The sequence below is a fragment of the Dreissena polymorpha genome, chromosome 3, assembly GCF_020536995.1.
Source record: "Dreissena polymorpha isolate Duluth1 chromosome 3, UMN_Dpol_1.0, whole genome shotgun sequence".
In the NCBI taxonomy this organism is placed as follows: domain Eukaryota; kingdom Metazoa; phylum Mollusca; class Bivalvia; order Myida; family Dreissenidae; genus Dreissena; species Dreissena polymorpha.
In genome coordinates this window covers 148,783,566-148,797,742 of record NC_068357.1, presented here as the reverse complement: position 1 = coordinate 148,797,742, position 14,177 = coordinate 148,783,566, and the positions used below count along the sequence as shown (strand labels likewise).

The 14,177-nt window shown below is 35.2% G+C and overlaps 1 non-coding gene across 1 annotated transcript; it reads left to right on the top strand.

Annotated features, from left to right (window-relative positions):
- Window positions 1-2,879: 2,879 nt before the first annotated feature.
- Window positions 2,880-2,961, top strand: Trnas-gcu (transfer RNA serine (anticodon GCU)). Its single transcript has one exon. It is a non-coding gene; the product is annotated as a tRNA-Ser (tRNA).
- Window positions 2,962-14,177: the final 11,216 nt, after the last annotated feature.

Genomic DNA, 14,177 nt, shown 5'->3' with positions numbered 1-14,177 from the left:
GCGGCTTCTGTGTTCACATTGTTTATATAATTAATCTTCATTCATATATTGTATGGTACAGTATACATATCACGAACATATACACAAAACGACATGATGTAAGGATGAACTAACTTTAGGTCCGCATGATCACGCAAACCAGGATAAATACATGGCAGTGTCGATCCCTTTGTCAATGATTAAGGTCATCTTATGAAGGGTTGTGATGCTTATCTTAGTAATTGTCGTCGGGATTAATTTTTTTCAAAATAAAATATAAAAAGGGGGTAAAAACGGGATTAAAATATATGCGATGTGTTCACATTATGTCATGTTTGATTGTACTGCGATAATAAAACGGGATGGTCGTAGATATTCTGAAATACCATTATTTAAGCAAAATGATACCTACATTCATATGCAAGATAGTTTGTTTTAAACTGTTTCACTTTATATTGAACAGTTTACGTAAAACACACATTCATTTTAAAAGTTGTAAACTGGATTAGAAAAGATATTAATATTGTTTTAATTTTATTTTCCCGAAAACCGGGCAAAAAGCAAACAAAACTATACGATAGGTACGTTTTTATTTTTAAGTGAATATGCAAGAAGTGTATTATGTCATATGAAACTATCAAACCTCTATGTTAATACACAAATGCATTAACAGCACATGCCATAATGTTTATCTTTGTCAAAAGTTCACTTTTAAACTTAAGCTTTATCCACGGTCATAAACAAAAACAGCTACATAACTAAATCAAGATGGAAAGTGTTATCAACTTACTATGTGGAATAATTTAAGAATTATCTGTACTTGCGATTAGATAGGAATAAAGGCTGTGTATATAGCATATAGCATTCGGTCAAGTTGCCAGTGTCGACCCCGAAATGAAGCCGCTTAATTGGTTTCCGAATGCACTAACTAACCACCGCTGTACATTTAACAAACAAACGAAAGCTTCAGTTCAGTACTTTCATGACAGCATTATCTCGATTAGTTCTCCCTTTGGAGCAGGATTTTATGCGGGCTCAAGTCAATAACTCAATAACTTAATAGCATAATACCTTCATTTTAAAGCACAGTTTATCGCTGTTTAATTGTACACACACGACATAAGATTATATTTAATTATATTATATCGCTCTGAAATGTCATTAGGATGTGCGGATCTTTCGACTTCAACCGAAGTCGACGACAATGTTTCAAAAGTCGACAGGTTACGATGGAAAGTATATGATTCATGAAACCGAAAACACATAAATTAAAGAAACAAACTTAGTTATTTTTTTGTGCTTGCAAATTATTCATCATGTTACCTTCTTTTTGTTAGGCACCTTGAATGCAAAACTCGTTTACATTTTTTGTTGAGCATAAACATCTGATCTATGAAAATGACTATTCTTGGCGATTGTCATACGTTAGTTATCCTCACAATTTCATACAGATTATTATAGCGTTTTGGTTCATATTAAAAGAACAATTCACGTCTAAACTGAAACACAGCGATGCTTTTGAACAAACACAAATTCAACAATGAAGTTAAAAAAGCAAAAGCTGTGCCTCCATATTTATATTAATATAATTGTACGTGATGCCTACCAGCCAGTGAATGCATCTTTATTTGTTTGTTTACTTTCTTAAAATGAAATAGCTCGATACAAACTGGTTCTATTGACGTGCGAAAAAACGATGTATATTGGTAAGCTCGTATTAATTAATATGTATACTAGTTTTGAACTCTAACATCTTATTAAAATTATTGTTTCTCTGTTTTGATCAAATAATTTTGACCTTTAGATCGAATTCAAAATACTTGATACAAAACACAGTTTATATATAAGTTATTGATTGTGATTTCATCGGTTTTATTAAACTATTTAGATACTAGTGCATGTAAAAAATGACCCAATCGTGAAGGCCGTGTGACTTTTAATGAAGTACCGTTTACTGCATGATTATTTAGTTGGTACAAAGTCAAACGTTACCAATCACATGCATATACATAAATATACGTATTTGCCGTATTTGCTAAATCACACTACTAACTTATATAAAATTGTATGTAAAGAAAGTTACAGCGTGATAATATTGTATGTAGAACATTGATGATTGGATGAACTATTAACGTCTATGATAAGTTTGATTAACGCTCGCTCTATTTACTTGCAAGACAACATACCTTTACGTTCGCAACACTTAAATTGTAATTCGCAATCGTCATTAAGCTTAACACTCATAATTAAACTACGTATAGGTACACTTACAGTTAATCTGCGTATAGTTAAAGATACATTATAAAAGGTGCATTACTATTTATTCTGTGAAATGTTTGCATGTGCTACACCATCTGTTATTGACAGATATCAGCTCAATTGTGTAAATGTGTGATTACTATGGTGTATGGATAGGTCCAAAAGTTGTATTCGTATCAGACGGTTTAGTTAGAACCGTATCATACGGTTTATAAACCGTATGATACGCTTTAAATACTTTTGGACCGGTTCGTACGTTAACAAATGATTCTAAACCGTATGATACGAATCGTATCAGACGGTTTATGACGGGTATTATTCAATGTCCAATCAGCCAATTTATAAATGTATTCAGTGTAAACCGTATGATACGGTTTAAGCTAAACCCTATGATACGAATCGTAAACCGTCTGATACGAATCGTATCATACGGTTTCGCATCAAACATTTAAGCGTACAATCGGTCCAAAAGTCAAAACCGTCTGATACGATCGTATCAGACGGTTTATGACCCCAAAGTCGTCTGATACGGTTCTAGCTAAACCGTCTGATACGATGGTATGATACGAATACGACTTTTGGACCTATCCGTACACCATAGATTACAACTATAAGTAAAACTAATGACAAAAACACTTTGCGACGAGGTGGCCGTGTGGTTAAGGAGATGGACTGCTAATCCATTGGGGTCTCCCCGCATGAGTTCGAATCTCATCCTCGTCGAATCTTTCCTTTTAATTAGGCATACAGTTATGTCATAGCGTTTATCATCACATCATCTCAAGTCCTAGGCCCGGATTGTCAATACTTAAACGGTATAAAGCTGTTTATTTTTCAGCAAAGTTATTCATGTGACTGAATGTTTAAACCTTTGAAACACGTGTAATTTGTTAATTTGTTTGAGTACCCGGGCCAAATCCACATTCTTTTTTTCGGGCATTGACGTACATTTGTTCTTAAGCACACGACTGTTTGCCGTTGTTTAGTAGTTGGCATTCATTTGTTTATCATTTAATAATATAAACTATTCCGCCTTTGTTAACAATCATGAGTTCATTCATGCCTGCCTAATATACCGGTAAAAATCAGACATTGGCCTTCACAGCGTCATCCGATCCCAGCGCCTGCAAGGGATTGAATTCAGCTGCAGCCCCATGGGGCACCCCTGTCAGACTCAACCGTGCGCGTACGGCTAATGCCGGGGCCGGATGAACGGCTTCGACTTCCACTATAAAGGTGTAGTCGTTATTACAAGTTTAATGGTAGAATCAGTCAACGTAAGTTCAAATCGGATAACATGCTCTAATATTTTATTTGCGAATATCTGCAATACAGTTCTATTATAAATAAAGCCTAAAAGCATGCCCAGTCTCTTTGCATGTATCTTATCAGACCTCTATCATAACCCCATTGCCAGCACTCTTTTCATTACCCAATTGCAGACGCGATGACCGCAGGTTGAGACGGCAGCAACTGTAGCGTTGTCAATCTCTTGAACCGGGAGGTGACCCACACTAACGGCTTCTACATCCCGTAACGCGACCCCTTTTTATTCCAGTGAGTGGTCCGGGGGCATTGTACATGAAGTTGATATATTATTTTTATAACGACACATATGGCAACAACGTTGTGGTGCTAGCGCAGTGGATGTTTTAAAATGATGCAATGGATAGAGTATGAGTAAACACATAATCAAGATGAAACATTCTGTTCAAAATGATGACAACCTGAGTTCAGTTTACAAAAATACGTAATGTTATCATCTGTTTTTATTAAGACGTTATAGGAATGTATATCGACCCAACATCAGTATTGTAAAGTCCCTTCGTGGATCCGCCTGTGCGGATTACATATTGCAATGTTCGATCCACGTCTTTTCTTAAAGTCGGGGTTTCTCATTAAATATTAGATGAGAAACGTTATGCCATTTGCGGCCAGCAGGGATCCAAACCAGCCTGCGAAATCGCAATAGCATTGTCTGGCCAGCAGTTACGTGGTACGCTATGACGTTCCCAAAGGTGTGATGGTCTAATGAGCGGACATTGTAGCTCCTGACCAGATTTCGCGGATGCGCAAGCTGGTTTGAGGAACGCTGGTCGCATATGGCAATATACCCATTATCGCAGCATAATTAAATATAGAGATATGTAAAGGAATATTAATTAAAATATATGTTATGAAACATTGCAGTACTATGCATAAACATATATAACTAATCAGTTACATTAAGCTATTGTCTACACATATATATTTTAACAAAAGTTCTGTACAGATATCTTAAACGTGTCTGGTAATCCTTGGCCACGGTAGTTGCACACTTACATAACCAACTTCTGCTGCAATAGATGATAGGACATCGAGAACTTTGTCCGTATCATACATACCTGTAACTGTGGCCATAGGCGACCCGGCGTCAAACACTAAATATGTTTGCATATAGCAGCCCAATTAGACTTTGGATTTTATTTAAAGAGTTTAGTACTGTCGCCAAATCGACTTATATAATTATGGTGATGTTTATAGAGCTGACTGCGATTAATATGATTACATATAAATAACATATCACTATAGCTCAAGACGACAAATGTGCATAAATATAGTATAATTAAACTTGAAACAAATTGTGACTCATGGTGTTATTTTAAACGCCAAACATTTTCCTCACAGACAACCGGACCTGAAAAACAATGGTGTCATATAAATAACTTGTTAAAAGCAATATGAACGCGACGTTGAAAACTTAATACCAAATTCATATGATACGATTGTTCAAGTAAATGGTCGGGGTTAAGGCCTTATCAGACATGGCTTAATTATATCTGTTTTGTAAAAATGTTACGTCCATTACAGTTTTAAAACCAATTTGCAAAAAATGTAATGACGTCACGACTCTTACTAAATCAGGATCTTTGCCTGACTCTGGACAGTGCTTGGAGTCTCCTGCTTTTGCTCAGACGGTCTGGGAGACTTTCTGTCACCGTCGCAGACTGTCTGGGAGTCTCCTGCAATTCCAATCCCAGCTTCCGGTGTATGTGAGCTTCGTTCATAGTGGCCATAACGAACAGGAGACTCCCAGACAGTCTGCGACGATGCCAGATAGTCTCCCAGACCGGCGGGAAATCTGCAGGAGACTCCGAGACAGTCGGTGACAGTGCCAAAACCGAAAATTTTGTTATATGCAACTTTTTATTTTTCCTTAATTCAGAATCAACATACACCATGATCTGTCCCAAAATGTATTTAGTTTAAACTTATTTATTTTACATCGATTGTAACGAAAGCTTGAAGCTTATATAATTACTCACGATGTCTGTTTCCTGGCCACTACACCAGAACTTGCGCTAATATGTGGGTTAGTTCCGATATTTTTACCTGTTTTTAGCGGGGCTCGAACTCAGGACTCTGGGTACCAGTGGCCGACGCTCTACCTCTGCACCATTGTCGCCCACCAAATGTATTTCTTAACCCATTACCAAACAATAGCGAGATTTTACGTGTTTGTTGCAGGCAACTCAAGAAATATGTGTAATAAAATGATGAAATTGCTCATGATGAGCAATTTCTACTTTTATCACAATGATTTCTATCTTACATAGTACTAAACCTTCAACTGTATTGGAAACTGAATTGTGGTCTGCAAACTCTTCGAATTTAGGGTATTTCAAAATGTGTCGTTTAGTAAAGGGTTAACAAATATTTTGTATCATGAAAACATGAGTAAGAATAACATTTTATCTAAAATTCTTCCTACTACTTTTGTGTCTTTTAACTCATTGGGCCCTTAGTTAAGCAGGTTAAATTTTGTGTTTTTAAGAAGGCATTTGAAAACCTTACAACAAAATGAACCCTTTGTCCTTCTGTCACACATGAAAATCAAGAATGGATATAAGCTGAAATCTTGATGAAAAACTTCATGTTTGATCAAATTAAGTTGATCATGTTCAGTAAGTTTTCCTTTTGTCTCTAGGTTTTGTGATTTTGTCTCCTGAAAATGCATCAGAATGTGTTTGCATAATGGAAAGGGTTAAATCATTACCAAAAGACACATTTTGGACTCTCCCATTTTGAAAGGGTGTGCAGACTACAATTACAATTGTAAAAGAACGTGAAGTTATTGCGGTTAAAAATCATTGTGGGAAAAGGGGAAATTGCTCATCTTGAGCAATTTCTCCTTTTATCACAATGATTTATACCCTACCTAATAAATTTCTTCATATTAAATTAAAAGTTTTATTGTTGTCTGCAAGCTCCTTCAATTTGGTTAACTCTTAACCAAACGACACGTTTTGGACTCTCCCAAATTCAATAAGGTTGCTGACAACAAGTTGTATTGGAATATGAAGAAACTGCTTTGCTAAGGTAGAAATAAATATGGGATAGGGAGAAATTGCTCATGGTGAGCAATTTCCCCTTTACCCACTATGATTTCTGGAGTTGTCGATGTTCTTGATTGGCAATTAGTTCAGTTTAAACGTTTTATTTTGCTAATTCTCAAACAAGTTCTTACAACTTAGATTAATTACTCTCGATTCTGCCTCCTGGATAAATAACCAGCACTTGCTCCAATATGTGGATTGTGAACAATTGTAAAGGTTGACCCAGCTCACCACGGGATTCGAACCCACGACCTTCGGATCCGAAGTCCATCACTCTAACCCTGGACCACTGTCCTCTATTGTTTGGAATTGTGATCCTATCTGTTCATACAGTAGCATAGTCTGTATTTGTGTATTGTATTTTTATTTAAAGTTTCCTGTGTACATTTATGCATAATACATGTTGTTGTTGTTGTTTTTGATGCAAATAAAATGTTATCTTGCAGCTAACTCTTGCAATCTATGGTTATTTAAAGCATCGAAATCTAAAATATCCGCAGATAACCCTTCACCAAACAAAAACTAGATTTTACAAGTTTGTTGCAGATCACTCTTGAAGTATTTGAAGGACAAGAAAAAATTGCTCAAAATTAGAAATTTCTCCTTCTCCAACAATTATTTCTTTTTGACCAACGTATTTTATTCCTTTTTCTATTACATCCATTTTGTATAAAACAACTTTCTTCAAAAACAGATGGCAGCAAAATACAGGATGCTTGGCACATAGAAAGCTTCAATAGAAGCTTTCTGCATGCTTAGCAACCTGTGTTACGAAGTCACCTGGTTTTACACAAGTTATTTGTCTGCTCCAAATTTGATACATATATAAATGAATAAATTTTAACCCATTCTCTTATAGAAACACTGTTTGACATCTTTGCAGCAGATAACAGTTTGAAAACCTTGAGACAAAAGTAGAATTTGATCATAATAAGAAAATTGTCATTTTTCTCAAAGTTTTCAATTTTAGTTCCATAACTATACTGCTATTTATAAAGAATTTGCTCCTTTTGTCTTGACAATTTCAAAGTCCTCTACTGCAGTTCTCTTAAAATAGGGAAAATGTCAATAAAAGTAATACATTAACAAATATGTTTCAGTTGAAGAAGCTTCTCTTTTTCTTTTCCTTTATCACAACTTTCAAATGTTTACTCCTTTTTTTAAAGGAATGAATGATGTTTTTATGGCCCTTTGATAACTTTTAAGCCTAAGTTATTTTGGAGGCAAAGAATATATATAAACAAGAGCTGTCTCCATAGGATGACAAATGCCCCGAAAAATATTTTGAATGAAACCTAAACGTAAAAGTAAGGCTGTGACGGGGCTTCACTATCAAAAGACCAATTATATATGGTTGTGATTAAAATGCAATGAGACAATGTAGATTAAATACAGCAGTCACAAATAAAGGCGAACAAAGATGTAAAGAGCAATGCCATTACTGCTGTATTCATTTTAAGTCCCCAACCAGTTTCACCGGAGGAGACATATGATTTGTGCTCTGTGTGTCTGTCTGTCAAACTTTTCTGGATCCAGCAATAACTCTCAAGTTCTTTTTTTTCATGAAACTTATAAATAGATAGATGGCAATTTGGAGATTATGCACGTCATTTCATTTTGTCCCTACGTCAAGAATTCTAGTTGCTATGGCAACAAATAGACTAGCTACTGGTAGGGGACTTTTATTGCTTTGCAATAGTCTTGTTCTCAATATATTCAAATATCTCTGTAGGTAAGCAAAACCTTTAACTCTTTACCAAACAACAAGTTAAGGACTGTCCCAAATTGAAAGAGTTTGCAGAAGACAAAAATTGTAAAAAGATATGACGAAATTACTTTGGTAGGGTAGAAAGTATTGTGGGATAAAGAGAAACTGCTAATTTTGAGCTGTATGTCATTTTCTTACAATTTCTTTTAGAGTCACCTGGTTTGGTTATGTGACAAAGTTATTTTAACAATATATTTTTCCCGTGACCTAAAGATGCTCCACATGAAATTTGGTTGAAATTGGCTCAATGGTTTAGGAGAAAATGATAAACCAAATGTGGATGGCCGGACGCCGCATGGTGAGTGATCACAACAGCTCATCCTGAGCTACCGCTCAGGTGAGCTAATAAAATGGGTTTATGATACTAACAAGTAAATGAACCCATCCAATTCCATGCAAGAATTTTCTTTAATCATTTCCCTAAAACAAATGCTTTCTGACGCCTTTGCAGCAGACGGCATTTGAAAACACTGCATCAAAAGGTGAATTTGCTCATGATGAGAAAATTCACCTTTTGACTCCATGTTTTCAACTTAAATCAATCATATAAACACTTGTTCACATATATCCTTTAACCTTTTATTGTCGTCTGCTGCATATTTCTTAAGGTAGTAGATACCTAATGGTTCGGCAACATTTTGGATATAGTGACGTTAAGCATGTTTACAAAGTCTTCGAAATGAATTAAATGAATTCATTTGGAAGACTTCGTTAACATGCTTAACGTCACTATATCCAAAATGTTGCGGAACCATTAGGTATCTACTACCTTAAAACAGGAAAAGGATAAACACAAAATTATCAGGGGTCTAGGTAAGGGAGAGAATTTGACCTTTTTCTTAGCAGTATCATTGTTATTCTGCACTAAATCCTACGTATTTTTTGTGCTCATTAGAATTGACTCAACATAGGATATTGATCCCAAACAAGAAGGTTAGCAATGGAAATACTCCCCAAAACTTGATACCTAAAAGCATCATTAATAAAATTCTAACATTTTTATTCAAGAATTATGCACGGTCATTACTGCTACAATCAGCCTAAAAATAGGAGCAAATAAAATGGTGACAATCGGAATAAACTAATACTGGAGATAAAAAGTTATGTCTCTGACGGGTAAAAATCCAAATATATGGACAGTGTCGTGGGTCATTGGCGGGAGACAGCGTGTTCGCCAGTATGTTAATATCACATGAATTTTGTCGGAGTTCAGATCGGATGAAATGACATCTGCCTGCAAAAAACATGAAGGGACTGTTAACATTTTCCCTGATTTGCAAAATCTGCAGCAGAGAACATCATAGTCATAGAGGCAAATATCCGAAAATCTACATTAAAATGTGTATGGTTAAATGATTAAGAGGAAACCCTTTAACCCTTTACCAAACGACACATTTTGGACTGTTCAAAATTGAAAGAAGTTGCAGACCATAAATTAAATCGAATTAGAATATGAAGAAATTGAGTTGTTAGGGTAGAAATCAAACTGAGCAATTTCTCCTTATATCTCGATGATTTCTAGAGTCTTCTGCAACAGACCCGTAAAATCATGTTACTGTGTGGTAATGGGTTAAGACAAAGGGATAATTTGCTATTTTGCCCCAAGCATGTTTACAAAGTCTTCGAAATGAATTCAATGAATTCATTTGGAAGACTTCGTTAACATGCTTAACGTCACTATATCCAAAATGTTGCGGAACCATTAGGTATCTACTACCTTAAAACAGGAAAAGGGTAAACACAAAATTATCAGGGGTCTAGGTAAGGGAGAGAATTTGACCCTTTTCTTAGCAGTAAAAATAGGAGCAAATAAAATGGTGACAATCGGAATAAACTAATACTTGAGATAAAAAGTTATGTCTCTGACGGGTAAAAATCCAAATATATGGACAGTGCCGTGGGTCATTGGCGGGAGACAGCGTGTTCGCCAGTATGTTAATATCACATGAATTTTGTCGGAGTTCAGATCGGATGAAATGACATCTGCCTGCAAAAAACATGAGGGGACTGTTAACATTTTCCCTGATTTGCAAAATCTGCAGCAGAGAACATCATAGTCATAGAGGCAAATATCCGAAAATCTACATTAAAATGTGTATGGTTAAATGATTAAGAGGAAACCCTTTAACCCTTTACCAAACGACACATTTTGGACTGTTCAAAATTGAAAGAAGTTGCAGACCATAAATATAATCGAATTAGAATATGAAGAAATTGAGTTGTTAGGGTAGAAATCAAACTGAGCAATTTCTCCTTTTATCTCGATGATTTCTAGAGTCTTCTGCAACAGACCCGTAAAATCATGTTACTGTGTGGTAATGGGTTAAGACAAAAGGAAAATTTGCTATTTTGCCCCAATGTTTTCAAGACTGCTGAGATAGTAACAGAAGTTTGTATCATGGAAAGTGTAAACAAAAGCACTGCGGAGCAATATATGCCAGAAAATTAATAGTCAAGGGCACATAACTTTGGGGTTACATATCTGATCTGGAAATTTTTTAATTCATGCATAACTACATATCATTGTTATCATTTGCGTGAGGTTTGGTGAAAATCCAATGTATAGTTTTTGAGATCTAGTGCATTCAATAATTTGCTAAAGGACAGACTGACGCCAGACACATACCTCATAATATAATACGTCCCTTTGAGCATATAACACAAATTGGTTAACATGTCAGCTTCAGACTTCTTTAAATATTTGTGGGAAAATAAGAAATTGCTCTTTACGAGCTATTCCTTGTTTTTCTTTCAATCTTGATCAAATTCTCCTTTCCCCTAAAAGTTTTCAAACGATTGCTGAAAAGGTGTCAGAAGTTTGTATATCGAGGGTTCAACGTAAGACAATAGTAAGTCCTTCACAAATGTGAAGGACTTACTCTTGTCTTGCGTTGAACCCTCGATATGGGAAAGAGTAAACCCATCACCAAACAGTAACGTTATTTTACGAGTTTATTGCAGACTTCTCAAGAAGTTATTGTGGGTAAAGGAGTAATTGCACAAAATGAGCGATTTCTCCTTATGCTTCAATGGTGTCAACTCTATCAAAAACAATTGATTCACATTGTCTTACAGTTTTAATTGTCGTCTGCAACCTCTTTAAATCGGTAAAATTTACAATTTGTCAATTGGTGAAGAGATACTGCCGATTTAAATAAGGATTTGTTAAAATAATAAGTTGAGTCAATGCCAAATACAAACTCTTTATTAGATAATACTACAGAAATGCCTTTGACAAATCAAGTGCTTCAAAAATGGAGGAGAACCACAAATTTACTTACCAAAGCATCAGACAAAGCATGTATATTGGTTTCTATGGAGACCTCTGTCCTCAGAGCTATCACCAAGGTTACAATTAGTAAGAATGTCCAAGTTCCTGAAGCAGTAAGCAGCATTGCCCTGAAACAAAATTAATCTTTATCTCTTTAGTTCCTGCAGACGTTTTTTTTGTGTTTTGCATTTTGCAGCAAACAACATTTGAAAACTTTGTGACAAAATGAGAAATTGCTCATGATGCTTCTGTCCCAATGCTTTCAATGGTTTATAATGCATACTAAAGCAGTTCTAATTAGTTAATTGCAATAAGTTATTTGATACAAATAATGTTAAAGTTATCTGCTGCAAATTGTAACAGGTACAAGTGAGTTAGCCATTTCCCTATTATACATGCAGCATTGCCTTCTGACACCTTTGCAGGAAACGACATAAGAAAGCTTTGAGACAAAAGGTGAATTTGCTCAGGATAAGCAAATTTTCATTTTATTTCAATGTTTTTCTCTTGAGCTATTGAAACATACTTTTTTATAGAGGTTTCAGAAGTGTTGCATCTTTTATTTTCATAATAGTCTCTTGCATACTTTGTAAAGCATGGAAAGGGTTATTGATTAGAAAATTCTTATTTTGTCTTGATAGATTAAAAGAATCATAGTCGTTAATTTAATGTTGTCATTGTTGTGTACATCTGGGACTAATGGTATATATCAATTCAGTGTTCATTCAAGAAATCCAAAAGTAGGGGGAATTTCCCCCTCACTTTGAAAAATAAGGGGGATTTTTCAACAAACGGGGAATTGATCAAATACCATTTTCGTTTTGAAAAAGCCAGGGCCAGTCATTCATTCATGAACTTTGGAAAGTGGATGGTTTCATTTTTTATGACAAACTGGGTTCGGATTCACTATTTGGGCTATCATTTCGTTCGGACTCCGGCGTATTGGATTGCGACTCAACACCAATCTCTCTCACCGATTCCAGTTTTATAAAAGAAATAAGTAATCCGCTTCTTCAACATTACGAAGTATAAAATCATTTGCTTTTTCTTCCTAAATCATTCAAGAGTCCCATCCCCTGGTTTTCTAAACTAATTTCTTATTTTTTATTACCCCAGTATCATTTTAAACGAAAAATCTTTAAAGTTTATTAACCCAAGTATCAGAGAATTCATTCCCTTTTACTCCCGGTGTTTCTCTCAATAATACGTGAATCAAAATTTAATAGCTTAGAAGACCCATAAACAGATATTGATTGCGCACATTTTCTCGCACACATTCTATCAAGATGGCAATGATGGCCCTAAATCGCCCACATGAAACAATTTGACAGAAGAAGAAAAAGACTATTGCCAAGCAATAAAAGTCCCCTACCTGTAGCTAGTCTATTCGTTGCCATAGCAACCAGAATTCTTGACGTAGGAACAAAATTAAATGACATGCATAATCTCCATATTTCCAGCTTTCTCCAAGAAATAAAGAGTTTACTCTAAATATGTTTAAATCAGCCATCTCAAGGGAAGATAATTTTCTTGAACAACTTTTTTAGGGGAGCCTTCAAGGATCATCCCTGTATTTTTTTTTTATCCGACGAGCAGTTTCTGACAAGAAGATTTTTTAAGGTTTTAACCATATATGGGCATCAAAGCCAAATTTGTTTTAACAATATTTTTTCCCCATGACCTAGGGATGCTCCACATGAAATTTGGTTGAAATTGGCTCAATGGTTTAGGAGAAGAAGATGTTTTTACCAATTGTTGACAGACGGTGGACGGACAGACAGACGGACGGTGGGTGATTTCAATAGCTCACCTTGAGCACAGAGTGCTCAGGTGAGCTAAAAATGTATGTGATCTTTGAAAAAATAGCGCAAATCAAGCGGTCTAGAATGAACACTAATCAATTGTATATATAGTCTCTGTGCAAACAAGTCCATTCTTAATTTGCCGAATTTTGGAAAAATGGCAAAAGTCAAATACTCATTAAAATGCACATACAATCATGTCTTAATTTAATTATACTTTTGCAAGAAATTATCAACGAATCAAATAAAAAAATATTTTTGCAAATGCTGTCTGCAATGGAAAAGTAACAAGAAGCATTACTCAAAAACTATAAGAGGTATTAACATCAAACTCCATAGGTAGATAGATTTTGATGAGCAGACATGCAGCGTACAATAACCATTACTCCAATGTGCATAATTTAGAAGTTATTGCCCTTTATTATTTAATTTCAAAGAAAATGATTGTCCAAAACAAATGTTCTCATACAAGCAAACACATTTCGGCGGTGATGGCCTGTCAACATGGCTCTTGTTCTGTTTAAAGAACTTTGCAAAGGACAACTTTTCATGTGTCAAGAAAAAAGAAGCAAATTCTTAATCAATAGCTGTGGAATTATAAATTAGTTTAGTTTAAACATATTTATTTTACATCGATTATGAAACAAGTTCTTACAACTTAGATTAATCACTCTCGATTCTGCTTCCTGGATACATAACCAGTACTCGCGCCGAAACGTGGA